Source organism: Capra hircus, chromosome 3 (assembly GCF_001704415.2).
Source record: "Capra hircus breed San Clemente chromosome 3, ASM170441v1, whole genome shotgun sequence".
Taxonomy (NCBI): Eukaryota; Metazoa; Chordata; class Mammalia; order Artiodactyla; family Bovidae; genus Capra; species Capra hircus.
Window position 1 is genome coordinate 62,359,808 of NC_030810.1, and position 13,067 is coordinate 62,372,874.

General features: G+C 41.2%; 1 long non-coding RNA gene across 3 annotated transcripts; it reads right to left on the reverse strand.

The window, feature by feature from the left end:
• On the reverse strand, positions 324 to 8,091 carry C3H1orf52. 3 transcript variants are annotated; one of them, XR_001917828.1, is made up of 4 exons: positions 7,768 to 8,091; positions 6,934 to 7,132; positions 1,855 to 1,978; positions 1,340 to 1,427 (listed from the first exon to the last, which is right to left on the reverse strand). It is a non-coding gene; the product is annotated as a chromosome 3 C1orf52 homolog (long non-coding RNA). The 3 variants fall into 3 exon arrangements; XR_001917827.1 differs by lacking the exon at positions 1,855 to 1,978 and having other exon boundaries at positions 324 to 1,427; XR_001917829.1 differs by lacking the exon at positions 1,340 to 1,427 and having other exon boundaries at positions 1,851 to 1,978.

Below are 13,067 nucleotides of genomic sequence, written 5' to 3' on the forward strand. Positions count from 1 at the left end.
CTCTCAACAAATTTTATAGTTTTTTGAATGTTGGTTTTCAGTGTAGGGGAAACTATTCAGACTGGGGATTTTTAAAAACTCAAAAAAGTCCTATAACTCCTATCTCTTACAGGCGTAAGAATCATGGAAAGACTGATGGAGTACATAACCTTTTCTTTTTATGTTTCAAAATGTTATAAACAACTGGACTGCATTTTGGACTGTGTAAGTCAAATCTAAGGTTATCATCTCCCTAAATACCCCTTGTTGATTTTATTATCATATGCAAAGCATTAAAATAGGAGTTGCATAAAGAAAATACATAGAAGTAGGGTTACCAGATGAAACAGAAGAGGCTATTATATTTGAATTTCAGATAAACAAATTTCTAGTATAATTATGTCCCAAATATCGCATATACTAGAACATCAATTGTTATTTAAAATTCAAATTTAACTGACTGTCCTATAATTTCATTTGCTACATCTAGCAACTTGTAGAAGATCCTTATCTCTGGCAAGCTTACTATTTAAGAGGCAAATATACAAAAGATCATAACATAAGGTGTATGTGATAAGTGCAGTAACATAACCAGGAGAGGAGATCTCCCCTGATTAACACAGAAGAGTACCTGGAAAATAGGATAACTGCAGTTCCTAAGAGATGACTAAATGCAGATTGCCAGATACGTGGTTTAGTGTGATTTCCAGAATTCAAGTGTCCTGAGTTAAATCCCAAATCCACTGCTCACTAGCTGTGTAACCTTGGATAAATTAATCTCTATTATAAAATGAGGCTACTAATACCTGCTTTATTAGGCTACAGATCAGAGATAATACATGCACAAAGCACCTAGAACATGGAGGCACTTCCAAAATGGAAATATCCACTATTAGAAGGTCACATGGCAAAAAGGGTACTTGTCACAGATATTCAAATGTTAATGTTATGCAGTAATATCGGTAAATTTATTTTCATGATCTATTTACACTGTACAAACACTGTTGAAAAGCACCCTACAAGTTCACAGTACGTTACAATGTATTTACTTTAAAAATATACTCCTTTATAAAAGGTTCACAGAACATTGGCATGTCAACTTGGGATGAAACTCAAAGCATGTCACCAATTCTGCGGTAGCAAGAATGCTTCCAAGCATTGTCAATTACACAATCACAAGTCACCATTTCAGTTTTAAATACATATTTTTAAATAAAAAATGAATTCTACAGTGGAACGTTCCAGCAGGAATACTCATTAGTTAATTAACATATATTTTCATGGAGACGTTGTTTCATAATAATTTACAGTATCAACTTAATTTGCCAAAAAGACCCACAAGTTTTGCAGTCCAAAGATTCTTGTCATTCTTGTCTATTTTTTCTTCTTTGTTGGTTCTCCCAGTTCTACTTTGCGCTTTTTAGAAGTATGCTCATCTTTTTCATCATCTTTAAATAGGAAAGGAAGAGTTTCAATCAGTAACTTTAAAAAAATATTAAACATTAAAATTTCATTGACTCTATAACAAAATCATCCTCAACTAATGTTTCTTTCAAAGTTTTCCAATAAAAAACAAAAACTTAAAGGCAGCTGACAATAAGAAAATCAAATTTGTTCTGATAAAGCGATTCTCAAATATTCTACAGTATATACATGGTGAATATTTAAATACATAATCTACATGTTAAGAATGGGATATTTTCTGTTGTTTTTTACAAAAGAAGATGTCAATTTAACCATGACATTATTTAAGTGACTATCTGGTAGTCTTTCCCTTCTAATCTGCCTTCTCTCTCCCACAAACAACTTCCCTCCCTATTTCATCTCCCCATCCCCACCCCCACATTTACTTTTTGAAGTTAAAAAAGCACTCACAGGTAGATGTTTCACTGAAACCGTATTTTCAATTTTGTCCTATGTAGGTAGTTCTACTTTCTCCCCCATTCCCAGGAGGGTCAGAATATTCCAATGGCAAGACAAAAACAGGCTTCTTCCCCCCCTTCATATTATGGAGAATCGGGAGAGGGGAGGGGAGAAGAACCTCAAATTAAAACCATGTTGTTTACGCTTTTCGAAAACGTTATTAGTATCTGTAGTCACAGAAAAATTTTAATTAATAAATAAAAATATTGTAAAATCTGAAACAGTGGACCCTTTAATTCAGTTACAACAATCCAGCTACACATTTCAACAAAATACAGGGTAGCACAGAGCAGCTGTTAGTTCCCATCCTTGAACAAACGTGTGGCATTATTTTAAGAACTCCACACAGATGGAATAAATTATACGTAGGAGATGTTATGATTTATAAAGTACAAATTTATTTTAAGCACATCACTGAATTCTTTGTACTTTATTTCTCAATCAAGAGATACTCAAAGTTCAATAACTACCCATGTGGTAGCCTATAAAAAAATGTTTTGATGCTGAAAGGGGACTTCATATTAAAAAATCTGGGAAGCCAACTGATATAGAACATGGACTTTTTTTTTTCAACTTCCCTTTTATTGTTAACTGTCAAGAGAACAATGCCAACGTCACTGTTATTATTCAACACTTCACAGTCATTTTTACATGTTATTTTTTGATATTCTTCTGATAAAGACTGAGGAGTTCTGTCACTACTCTTTTTTAAAAAATTGGATTATAATTGACACTAACATTAGTTTCAGGTGTACAACATAGCGATTTGATGTTTTTATATATTATGAAATGATCACCATAATAAGTCTAGTTATCACCTGTCACTGCACAGAGTTATTACAGTATTACTGACTACATTCCCTATGCTGTACATTACATCCCTGTGCTTTAACTCATTCTATAGCTGGAAGTTTGCACCTCTTAATCCCACTCACATGTTTCACCTGTCCCCTTAACTCCTTCCCTTCTGGCAACTACCAGGTTGTTCTCTTTATCAAGGAGTCTGCTTCTGTTTTGTTTGTTCATTTGTTTTTCGGATCACAAACTCATTACGGGAAAAATAAACTGAAAACCTTAAGCCGGGACTTTCCTGGTGGTCTAGTGGTTAAGAATCTGCCTTGCAATGCGAGGGATGTGGATCAGGGAACTAAGATCCCACCTGCCTTTGAGCAACTAAGCCCTCGCATGGCAACTACTGAGCCCATGTGCCCCAACTAGAGAGTCCAAGTGCCACACCAAAAAAGATTTTGCATGAGGCAACTAAGACCCAACTCAGCCAAACACAAATAAATTAAAAAAAAAAACAAACAAAAGAAACCCCCTAAGCCTTCAATTCCCTTCTGATAACTACCACATTCAGAATATTTCTTTTGTTGATATGGACAATAATTAGTATCAAAGCAGGTAATGCATCTTCAAAACCAGCCAAGGTCTTTGTTTTTTAATTGGATTCTAATTATCACCATGCGCCTGGTGGGCTGCCGTCTATGGGGTCACACAGAGTCGGACACGACTGAAGTGACTCAGCAGCAGCAGCATGCCTGACTTTTGAGATTCCTTTCACTAGTAATATAAAAATTGAAATTACTTTTAAACTCTACTAGAAAATGCACTGCTAACATATACTAAAAAGACGATCCTAAGACACTTCTGCTTTTAGTCTGTCACTTACTACAAGAACACTTAACTGAATAACAAGGAAAAACAAACTACTGAGGCTAGAAAAATAACTTCCTACTAGTCGCTGAACAGAAGAGCTAATGCCATCTAGTGATATAACAAGGCATTGCCTTAGGGAAAAAAAAACGAAGTGTTTAATCAACTTTACTGAGTTTCTTACTTTTACTGTGTTATCTACCACAGATGCACTAAGGAAGCAGTTGTTTTATATGGAATTCACATCACTTGAAGCAAACAAGTTTAAATTATTAACAGAAACTAACTTTATAAATTCTTTAAACAAGTGCTGGTAAGTAGTAAGGCTCTGTAATGAGTTTTGAATTTTTCCCAGCTTCTTCTAACTAGAAGGAGTTAACTGGTAAAAAGAGGCCAAAGGGCAGAAAATGAGAAAAGTAAAATCAAAGTTATCTGATAATCTAGAAAATGAGATAATTTAAGAGTGTGGAACTTCTAATACAAGATTTTTTATGAATTTTAAAAAAAGCTAAAAAAAGATGATGGGAAGTCGACTTGTTAACATGGCACAGGAGACTGAAATGGCAAAAATCACTTCTAAGAAGGAAGGTATTTATTACAAAAAAAGGACAGTTACACTTAACAACCAACATTAAAGTCAGAACTCAAGATTTCAGTATTAGCTTTCAATCTCATAATCCAGCTTTAAGCTGGCTGAGCACTGGGATCCTTTTGTTTTTTGACATTGCCAATATCCACTTCCTAGTGGAGGGCCATCGTATGGTCAGAAATTATCATGGGACTAGCAGCATTATCTGACACATATTTTCTTCTATCTGAATTTAAAAGGCAAGCTGGAAAAAAGATAATTCTTTCTACTTGTTTGTCCTGGTATATAAGCCTAGGCTTTTCCGCACAGGAACAAAGAGAAGAGCACCAGTCTATTGACACCCTGGATTGAATATCAACTCTAATGGCCTTACTGCCAATTCTTCCCACAGGACAGATACTTCTCAAGCACCCTGGCTTGGAAAACATCAAGAGACTAAACCCCAGTTTAATAAAGCATCGTTTCCATTTAAAAATCTGATTCCTGTTCTGTCTCTTCCTACTTGTGTGAAGTTAGGCAAATTCTTTAAGCTGAAACTGTCTTCTTGTCTACAAACAGTAATAATAAACATACTAACTCTGTACTAGGTTGCTAAGAGTAATAAACTAGAAAACTTAGGTAACAGTATTATTTTAGAGCTTGGCATTGTCTAGTTTTGTGACCTTGGACAAGCCACATAAGCTCTCGTTTTGACATTTCCCTAATGGTTTCACAAGGGGTTGTAAAGATTAAAGGTAATTTATGCAAAAGTGCTTTTTATTAACTATATAAAATTACTATAAAATGAGGCATTTTTAATGTCCACTTCATTTGGCATCTCCAAAGAGATGCCATTTACTGAAAATATGCCTTCACTAGTGATTTCTAATTCACACCAGAAGTCATGAAAAAAATGGAAAAACCAGGTAGAATCAAAACTGGAGAGTAATATCCTTTATGGTGAAAAAAAAAAAAAATGAGAGTATACACTTCAGACTGTATACTGCATTTAACTGTCCCATCTCTTTAGGGTCCTTTAGTCAAAAATGTTTCTTTAATCTTTCTTTGACTTTCATGATCTTGATACTTTTGAAGACTTAGCTCATTATTTTGTGGAATATCCTTCAATTTGGATATGTTTGTGTTTGACAGGAATATCACCAATGTGATGCTGTGTTCAAGTGACAGTTTTGATTTGTCCTATTACTTATGATGTTCAGTTTAATCACTTGATTAAAATCATGTCTTCCAGGCTTCTCTACAATGAAGTAACTCCAAAATGAAGTTACTATTTTTTTCCATTTGGAATTAACAAGTATTAATTTTCTGAAAAGATATTTTAGATCTGAATAAATATCCTATTCCTTAAAAAATGCAAACAAAAACTGGAGTAAGACCTTCAACCAGTTTGTTACCCTTTCTCTCACAAGAAAATTCTCTACAGTTGTAAAAGGAGCTAAGTAAAGTAGCACTTGTATTATGGGAAGATCAGAAATTTGTTTAAGAAAAATAGCACACTCTTCCATAAAAATGACAGTCAAAAATATTTAGTCCAATAATCCATTAAACACTTAAAATGTACTACAAATGGCAATATAAACATAAATAACCCCTGGATCCTGGTATTTAAGAAACTCATTTTTATAAAGGAGACAGACTTACGAACAAACAGCACATGAAGAGTGTAAGTGCCATCCATGGGAAGCCCAGGTGGCTCAGTGGGTAAAGAATCCACCTGCCAATGCAGGAGACACAGGAGACTCAGGTTGGTTCCCTGGGTGGGGAAGATTCCCTGGAGAAGGGAATGGCAACTCACTCCAGGATTCCTGCCTGAGAAATCCCGTGGACAGAGCAGCCTGGCAGGCTACAGTCCATGAGGTCACCAAGAGTGGGACGTGAAAAAGAGTCGAACGTGACTGAGTGACTGAGCATGCACATGCATGTGGTACAGAGGAACAAATCTTTAACCACAGACTAAGGAGAAACATATGTGGAACCACTGAAGGTATGGAACCATTAAATAGCTTGGTCTATTCAGTGCTGAATTTTAAGATCTTAGGAGATGGCAACCCGCTCTAGTAATTTTGCCTGGAAAATGCCATAGACAGAGGGGCCTGGCAGGCTACAGTGCATGGGGCTGCAAAGAGTCGGACACAACTGAGCACATAAACTACTACAAGGGGGCCATGTGAAATGAGGGCAGAGAAAAAGGCAGTCTATCACAGAGGGCTGACTCTGCTGCTGGTGAAGGGTTTTAAGTAAGTGAGGCCAGAAGGTGGAGTGGGTAAAAGTATGGAAGTAGAGATTACTGTGATTACTTATGACTCCTTTTTCCTACTCTAACTACCTAACACTTAAAATCCAAGCAAGAGATGGAATTACAATATTATGAACATGGCAAGACAACTAAGTCATTATCTTACTACTATTTTTAATCATTATGTATTAAGGGTAAGAAATTCATTTTGTGAAGCTAATTTTAGCTCTAAAGCAAAACTGCTTTAATATAAAGTAAAACCTTCACCACTTCACAACTGTGATTACAACAAAGAGTTGATGAAGTAACTCATGTTGCTCTAACAATAAGACATCATATATCACACATAATACTGGTTGAGATATCAAAGATTTCACTTTAAATCCTGAATATTTTATGACCTTTCTCAAAAACAGAGCAAAAGATATCCAAAGACCATCATAATCAGTTTAACTCAATAGATTTAAATTTCATTCGTTAAATGTCTCATTCTTTTAAAACTCATCACAGGGATCAAAAGGTATTACCACTGGAGTCTGACTTGCCTCACCTGATTCCACTGTCTCCTCCCCTTCTGGTAGAAGCCTAGCTTTCTTAGCATTCTGTGGGGCATCATCACCATTGTCCTCATATATGTTGGACCATTTTATTGCCATATCCAGCTCTGGAGGGGGAGGTTTCTTCTCTGTAGAGTACGTCTCCGGAGGTGGTACATAGTTTGACTTCCATATTTTGAATTCCTTTGGAGGCTGTTAAGCAAACACATTAAGAAGCACTGTGAGGAACCGAGGTTTCTATAATCGATGTGGGCACATGCAACTCCCTGCCGTTCGCTTACTGTTCAGGTTGACTTTTTTTTTTTAAGGTTTAAAGACACATTTTTCCATCAAAATCACAATACTGTTAAGTGAAAAGCCAAAGGGTTCCCTGTACGAATAAAGCTAATAACTTTTAGTTACCAAAGAAGAATCCAGTCTCAGATACTACGCCAAGGCTGACCCCTTCAGGAGGCTGCAGCAGACACTGTCTTGGAGGCAGCACCGCAGGCACTTCGGCGTCAAAGGGAAGGGGTCTCGGGGAGAAGCTGCAGCAGGGGGGGCGGGGGAGTCACCACCGTTAGTCCTCGCCGCGCGGGGTCAGGGCACCGAGTGTGGAGGTTTGGGTCTCCTCACAAGGGGGCGGGGGCTGCGGGTCCAGTATGACACCCACCAGGCTGGGGGAAAGGGGCCCGGGCTCCCCAGGGCTGGAAGTGGGAGAGGGTGGTGCGGCATCCCGCAGGGCGTGACTGCGTGTGAGGGGCGGACAGCTGGTCCCCAAGACGGGGCTCAGGAGGAAGGGGGCGGAGGCTGGGACCAAGATCGAGAAACGGGGTCGGGGACCTCACCTCCTCTGGAGCTTTGACGACGTGCCTCTCCCAGTCTATCTGTTTGTTGAGCGGATTGTAGAGAAAGGCCGGGCGACTCACGCTCCGGAACAGCTCGTCTGGTCCAGGCAGCCGCTTCTCCGCCTTGTTCCCATTGTCGCCGGCCGACTTCGCTGGATCTTGGGCCTTACGACTTGTCTCCTCCGGCTCGCTGTTATCCTCCTCGTCCGAGGAGCCTGAGCTGCTGCTCCCGTAAGCAGCGAAATAGCTCAAAGGATCCTTCTCTTCCGCTGCCATGACTGCTGCACCGGTCCGCCTAGGGCTCCGCCGGAAACCGGAAGTCACTCCAGGGCCCGCCCCGCAGTTGACCCCGCCCCAAGTCTCGCTGATGAGCCGGAGGCCTGCGCCCCCTGGCGGTTGCGTCGCGTTTTTGCGCCCGGGTTTGTCTTTCCAGGTGGCTCAGAGGTTGAAGTGTCTGCCTGCAATGCGTGAGACCTGGGTTCGATTCCTGGGTCGGGAAGATCCCCTGGCGTAGGAAATGGCAACCCACTCCAGTATTCTTGCCTGGAGAATCCCATGGACGGAAGAGCCTGGTAGGCTACAGTCCACGGGGTTGCAAAGAGTCGGACACGACTGAGCTACTTCACTTCTAGGGGACTGAGGCTGACGGCTGGCCGCGCACGTCCCTAAACAGGGAGTTCTAATGCTCATTACTGAGAGGGCTTGAAAAGAGAGATCCCGAGACGGTAGTCTCAACCAAACTTTCAGATACAGTAAGGCTTTATTAAAGGCAGAGAACAGCTGAAAAAATTTCTTTTCACTGCCGCCTTAAAGCCCTTGCCCAGTGAGACCGGGATTTCTTCCTGTTTGCGCAGCATCTCTTCTTCAAAATAGAATTACTAGTCTCCTCTGTCGTCATGGAAGACCTCTGCGGGTAAGTGGTCAAGCAGAATTCTCTCCTGCTTCACCTCATTCCAGCGCACTCTGAACAACCTTCTTTGTTGGAGCTTCTCTTGTATTGCATCACACCACTCTGAGGGATCCTTCAAACTCTATGGCTTCTTATTGTCAGCCTCTTTCCGTGCTGGCTTTGCTCTGTATGGCCCTTAAGTGTTGATGGTTCCCAACGTACTATACCATCGTTCAGGAACACTTACTAACCAGGTGTTACAGAGTTGCAAGTCAGACCATCCCTTTCCAGAGTGTTAACCACCTTAATGCTTGTGACTTCAACAGCCGGGTCTCCAAATCCAGTCTCTGCAAGGCAAGCTCTGAATCGCACCTCTACTTGGCTCTTAAACTATCCCTATGGCCAGGTCTCAAACACCCACTTAAAGATCAGTAAATTGTTTTTCCATATAACTTGCTTCTACATTTGTGTCCCTCCCTTTTAGTAAATGATATAGCCACCTGCTTAGCCACCAGGGAAACTAGAAATCTTTGACTTTTGGGGAACTCAGAAGAATGATACACACATGAAGGCAATAAAGTAGCTATCAGTGGTATGCGTTCATAGACCTCACCTAAGGATGCCTATGTCAGACATGATTGAGCAACTAAACAACAATGGGTTTCGTAGCCAAAGAATACAGATTAAAATTAACCGAGGGAAGAGATGTAGGGGGCAGAATGCTGGAGCCTTCCACACGCAGGGCTTCTGGTTGTCTTCTCCCAGTGGAGGTGTAGACAGTGCTCACTTCTGCAGCAAAGATATGTGACAACCTGCATGGCGCCATCAGGGGAGCCTCACCAGAGCCTGAGTCTCCAGAGGATTTACTGGGGATTGGTCATCCGGACATAGCCTCCAGCCCCACCAGAAAAGCGAAAAGTGAGAGTTGCTCAGTGTCCGACTCTTTGTGACCCCATGGGTTATACAGTCCATGGAATTCTCTAGGCCAGAATACTGGAGTGGGTAGCCTTTCCCTTCTCCAGGGGATCTTCCCAACGCAGGGATCAAACCCAGGTCCCCTGCATTGCAAGCAGATTCTTTACTAGCTGAGCCACAAGGGAAGCCGAAGAATACTGGAGTGGGTTGCCATGCCCTCCTTCAGGGCATCTTCCCAACCCAGGGATCGAACCCCAATCTCCCACATTGCAGGCGGATTCTTTACCAGCTGAGATACCAGGGAAACCCAAGGATTCTGGAGTGGGTAGCCTATCCCTTCTCCAGGGGATCTTCCTGTAGGGTAGGGGAGTTAGACAAGGTGAGGTTCAGAAAAAGAACAAGACTGGCACTTTACAGGAACTGCTGCTGCTGCTGCTAAGTCGCTTTAGTCATACTCGACTCTGTGCGACCCCATAGATGGCAGCCCACCAGGCTCCCCCGTCCCTGGGATTCTCCAGGCAAGAACACTGAAGTGGGTTGCCATTTCCTTCTTCAATGCATGAAAGTGAAAAGTGAAAATGAAGTCGCTCAGTCGTGTCCGACTCTTAGTGACCCCATGGATTGCAGCCCACCAGGCTCCTCCATCCATGGGATTTTCCAGGCAAGTGTACTGGAGTCGGGTGCCATTGCCTTCTCCGCTTTACAGGAACTGATCACCTTTAATGAGGCCAGAAGGGGCAGCAGTCAGATTAGTGAGCTGCAGCACTAACCCAAGAAAAGAGTAAGTATATAGAGGCATATATATGTGGAAGTCTACTGTCTTAAGGGGGCCTGTTCTTCTTCAAGGTTGTTCAGAGTAGTTATCTCTTAAATGGCTGGGGCAGGGAATTCTGGAGATTGGTCAGAGGCTGCTATCGACTGGGAGCTGGGTGTAATCAACCTTAAGGTCCATTTTTTTTTCTTCGGGTGAGAGAGTTCTTTATTGTGCATAGGATGGTGGGAAGGACCCAGAGGGGAGTTTTAACTCTAGGCTATTTTGAGCTGTGTAACTTTCCTTCACTTCCCAACCCAGGAATCGAACAGGGGTTTCCTGCATTGCAGGCAGATTCTTTACCAGCTAAGCTACCTGGGAAGCCTATACTAGTCTCATTTATTTCAGTATACTAAAAAGAAAGAAGAAAATTCAAACTTCTCACAATGGTTTATAAATCCTTTCATATCTGATCTTATCTTACTTGATAGTGAACTCTTACTTTTCAATCCAGGCTCCAGAATTCCCTAGTCATCCCTCTTATGATCCTGTCTGTATTGTTCTCACTAGCTTATATTCTTGCCTCAGGCCTTCTGCACTTGATGTTCAGTTCACTTCAGTTGCTCAGTCGTGTCCGACTCTTTGTGACCCCATGAACTGCAGCACACCACGCCTCCCTGTCCATCACCAACTCCCGGAGTTTACCCAAACTCATGTCCATTGAGTCAGTGATGCCAACCAACCATCTCATCCCCTATTGTCCCCTTCTCCTCCTGCCCTCGATCTTTCCCAGCATCAGGGTCTTTTCAAATGAGTCAGCTCTTTGCATCAGGTGGCCAAAGTATTGGAGTTTCAGCTTCAACATCAGTCCTTCCAATGAACACCCAGGACTGATCTCCTTTAGGATAGACTGGTTGGATCTTCTTGCTCAAGGGACTCTCAAGAGTCTTCTCCAACACCACAGTTCAAAAGCATCAATTCTTCTGCACTAAGCTTTCTTTATAGTTCAACTCTCACATCCATACATGACTACGGGCAAAACCATGGCCTTGACCTTTGTTGACAAAGTAATATCTCTGCTTTTTAATATGCTGTCTAGGTTGGTCATCGGAGAAGGCAATGGCAACCCACTCTAGTACTCTTGCCTGGAAAATCCCATGGACGGAGGAGGCTGGTAGGCTGCAGTCCATGGGGTCGCTAAGAGTCAGATACGACTGAGCGACTTCACTTTCACTTTTCACTTTTATGCATTGGAGAAGGAAATGGCAACCCACTCCAGTGTTCTTGCCTTGAGAATCCCAGGGATGGGGGAGCCTGGTAGGCTGCCATCTATGGGGTCGCACAGTCAGACACGACTGAAGTGACTTAGCAGCAGCAGGTTGGTCATAACTTTCCTTCCAAGGAGTAAGCATCTTTTAATTTCATGGCTGCAGTCACCATCTGCAGTGATTTTGGAGCCCCCCAAAATAAAGTCAGCATTTCCCCATCTATTTGCCATGAAGTGATGGGACCAGACACCATGATCTTAGTTTTCTGAATGTTGAGCTTTAAGCCAACTTTTTCACTCTCTTCTTTTAATCAGGAGGCTCTTTAGTTCTTCTTCACTTTTTGCCATAAGGTTGGTGTCACCTGCATATGTGAAGTTATTGATATTTCTTCCGGCATTCTTGATTTCAGCTTGTGTTTCTTCCAGCCTGGCATTTCTCATGATATACTCTGCATATAAGTTAAATAAGCAGGGTGACAATATACAGCCTTGACATACTCCTTTTCCGATTTGGAACCAGTCTGTTGTTCCATGTCCAGTTCTAACTGTTGCTTCCTGACCTGCATACAGGTTTCTCAAGAGGCAGGTCAGATGGTCTGGTATTCCCATCTCTTTCAGAATTTTCCACAGTTTATTGTGATCCACACAGTTTGCCTAAACTTCTCCCTAGAACTTCACACAGCTGGCCCCTTCCTTCTTATGATTTAGGCTCAGCTCAAATGTTGCTTGCTTTGAGAGGAGTTCCCTCATGCTGTTATACTCTGGTCCAAGTTACTTTTTAGCTCATACATGCCCTATTTTGTATCTGTGGCAGCTAGAATTATCTGGGTTTGTTTCTTTATTTTCTGTCCTCCAACTAGAATACGAGTTCTCTATGAGAACACAGACTTGGTCTGTTTTGTTTATTGCTGTTATGTGCAGTACCTAGAATGATAGGTACCAGTAAATACTGAATTAATGAGCAAAAAAATACAGTCTCCACTCTTACCTGCCATCTGAGAAATGTTAACAAGAGAGCTACAGCAAAAACTAACAAACTAACAAAATTATGCAAAGCAGTTATATTCCAATGAAAAACCAGCAAATAAATAAAAATAGAAAAAAAATTTTTTTTAAAAAGCATGGAGTTATAGAAAGAACACTGACCTTAAATATTAAACAGTCCTAGATTTCAATTCTAAAGAGATTGTTTCTCTGTTCAAAAAAAGGTAACAATAAAACCTTCCTTGCAGGGTTGGTATTAGCATTGAAAACAGTAACACACATGTGGAAACACCAAGCCACCAGTATTTGGCACCCAGTAAGACTGTGGTTTCCAAACATTGTTGCACACTGGAATCACCTAGAAAATTTGACACACTTCTGATGACTGTCTTTCATAATCCAAACATTCTGACATTCTCATTTAATTGGCAATGGGGTGTAGCCTGGCACTGGGATCTTTAAAAGCTCTTTAGGTGACTCTAAAATGGGCAGCA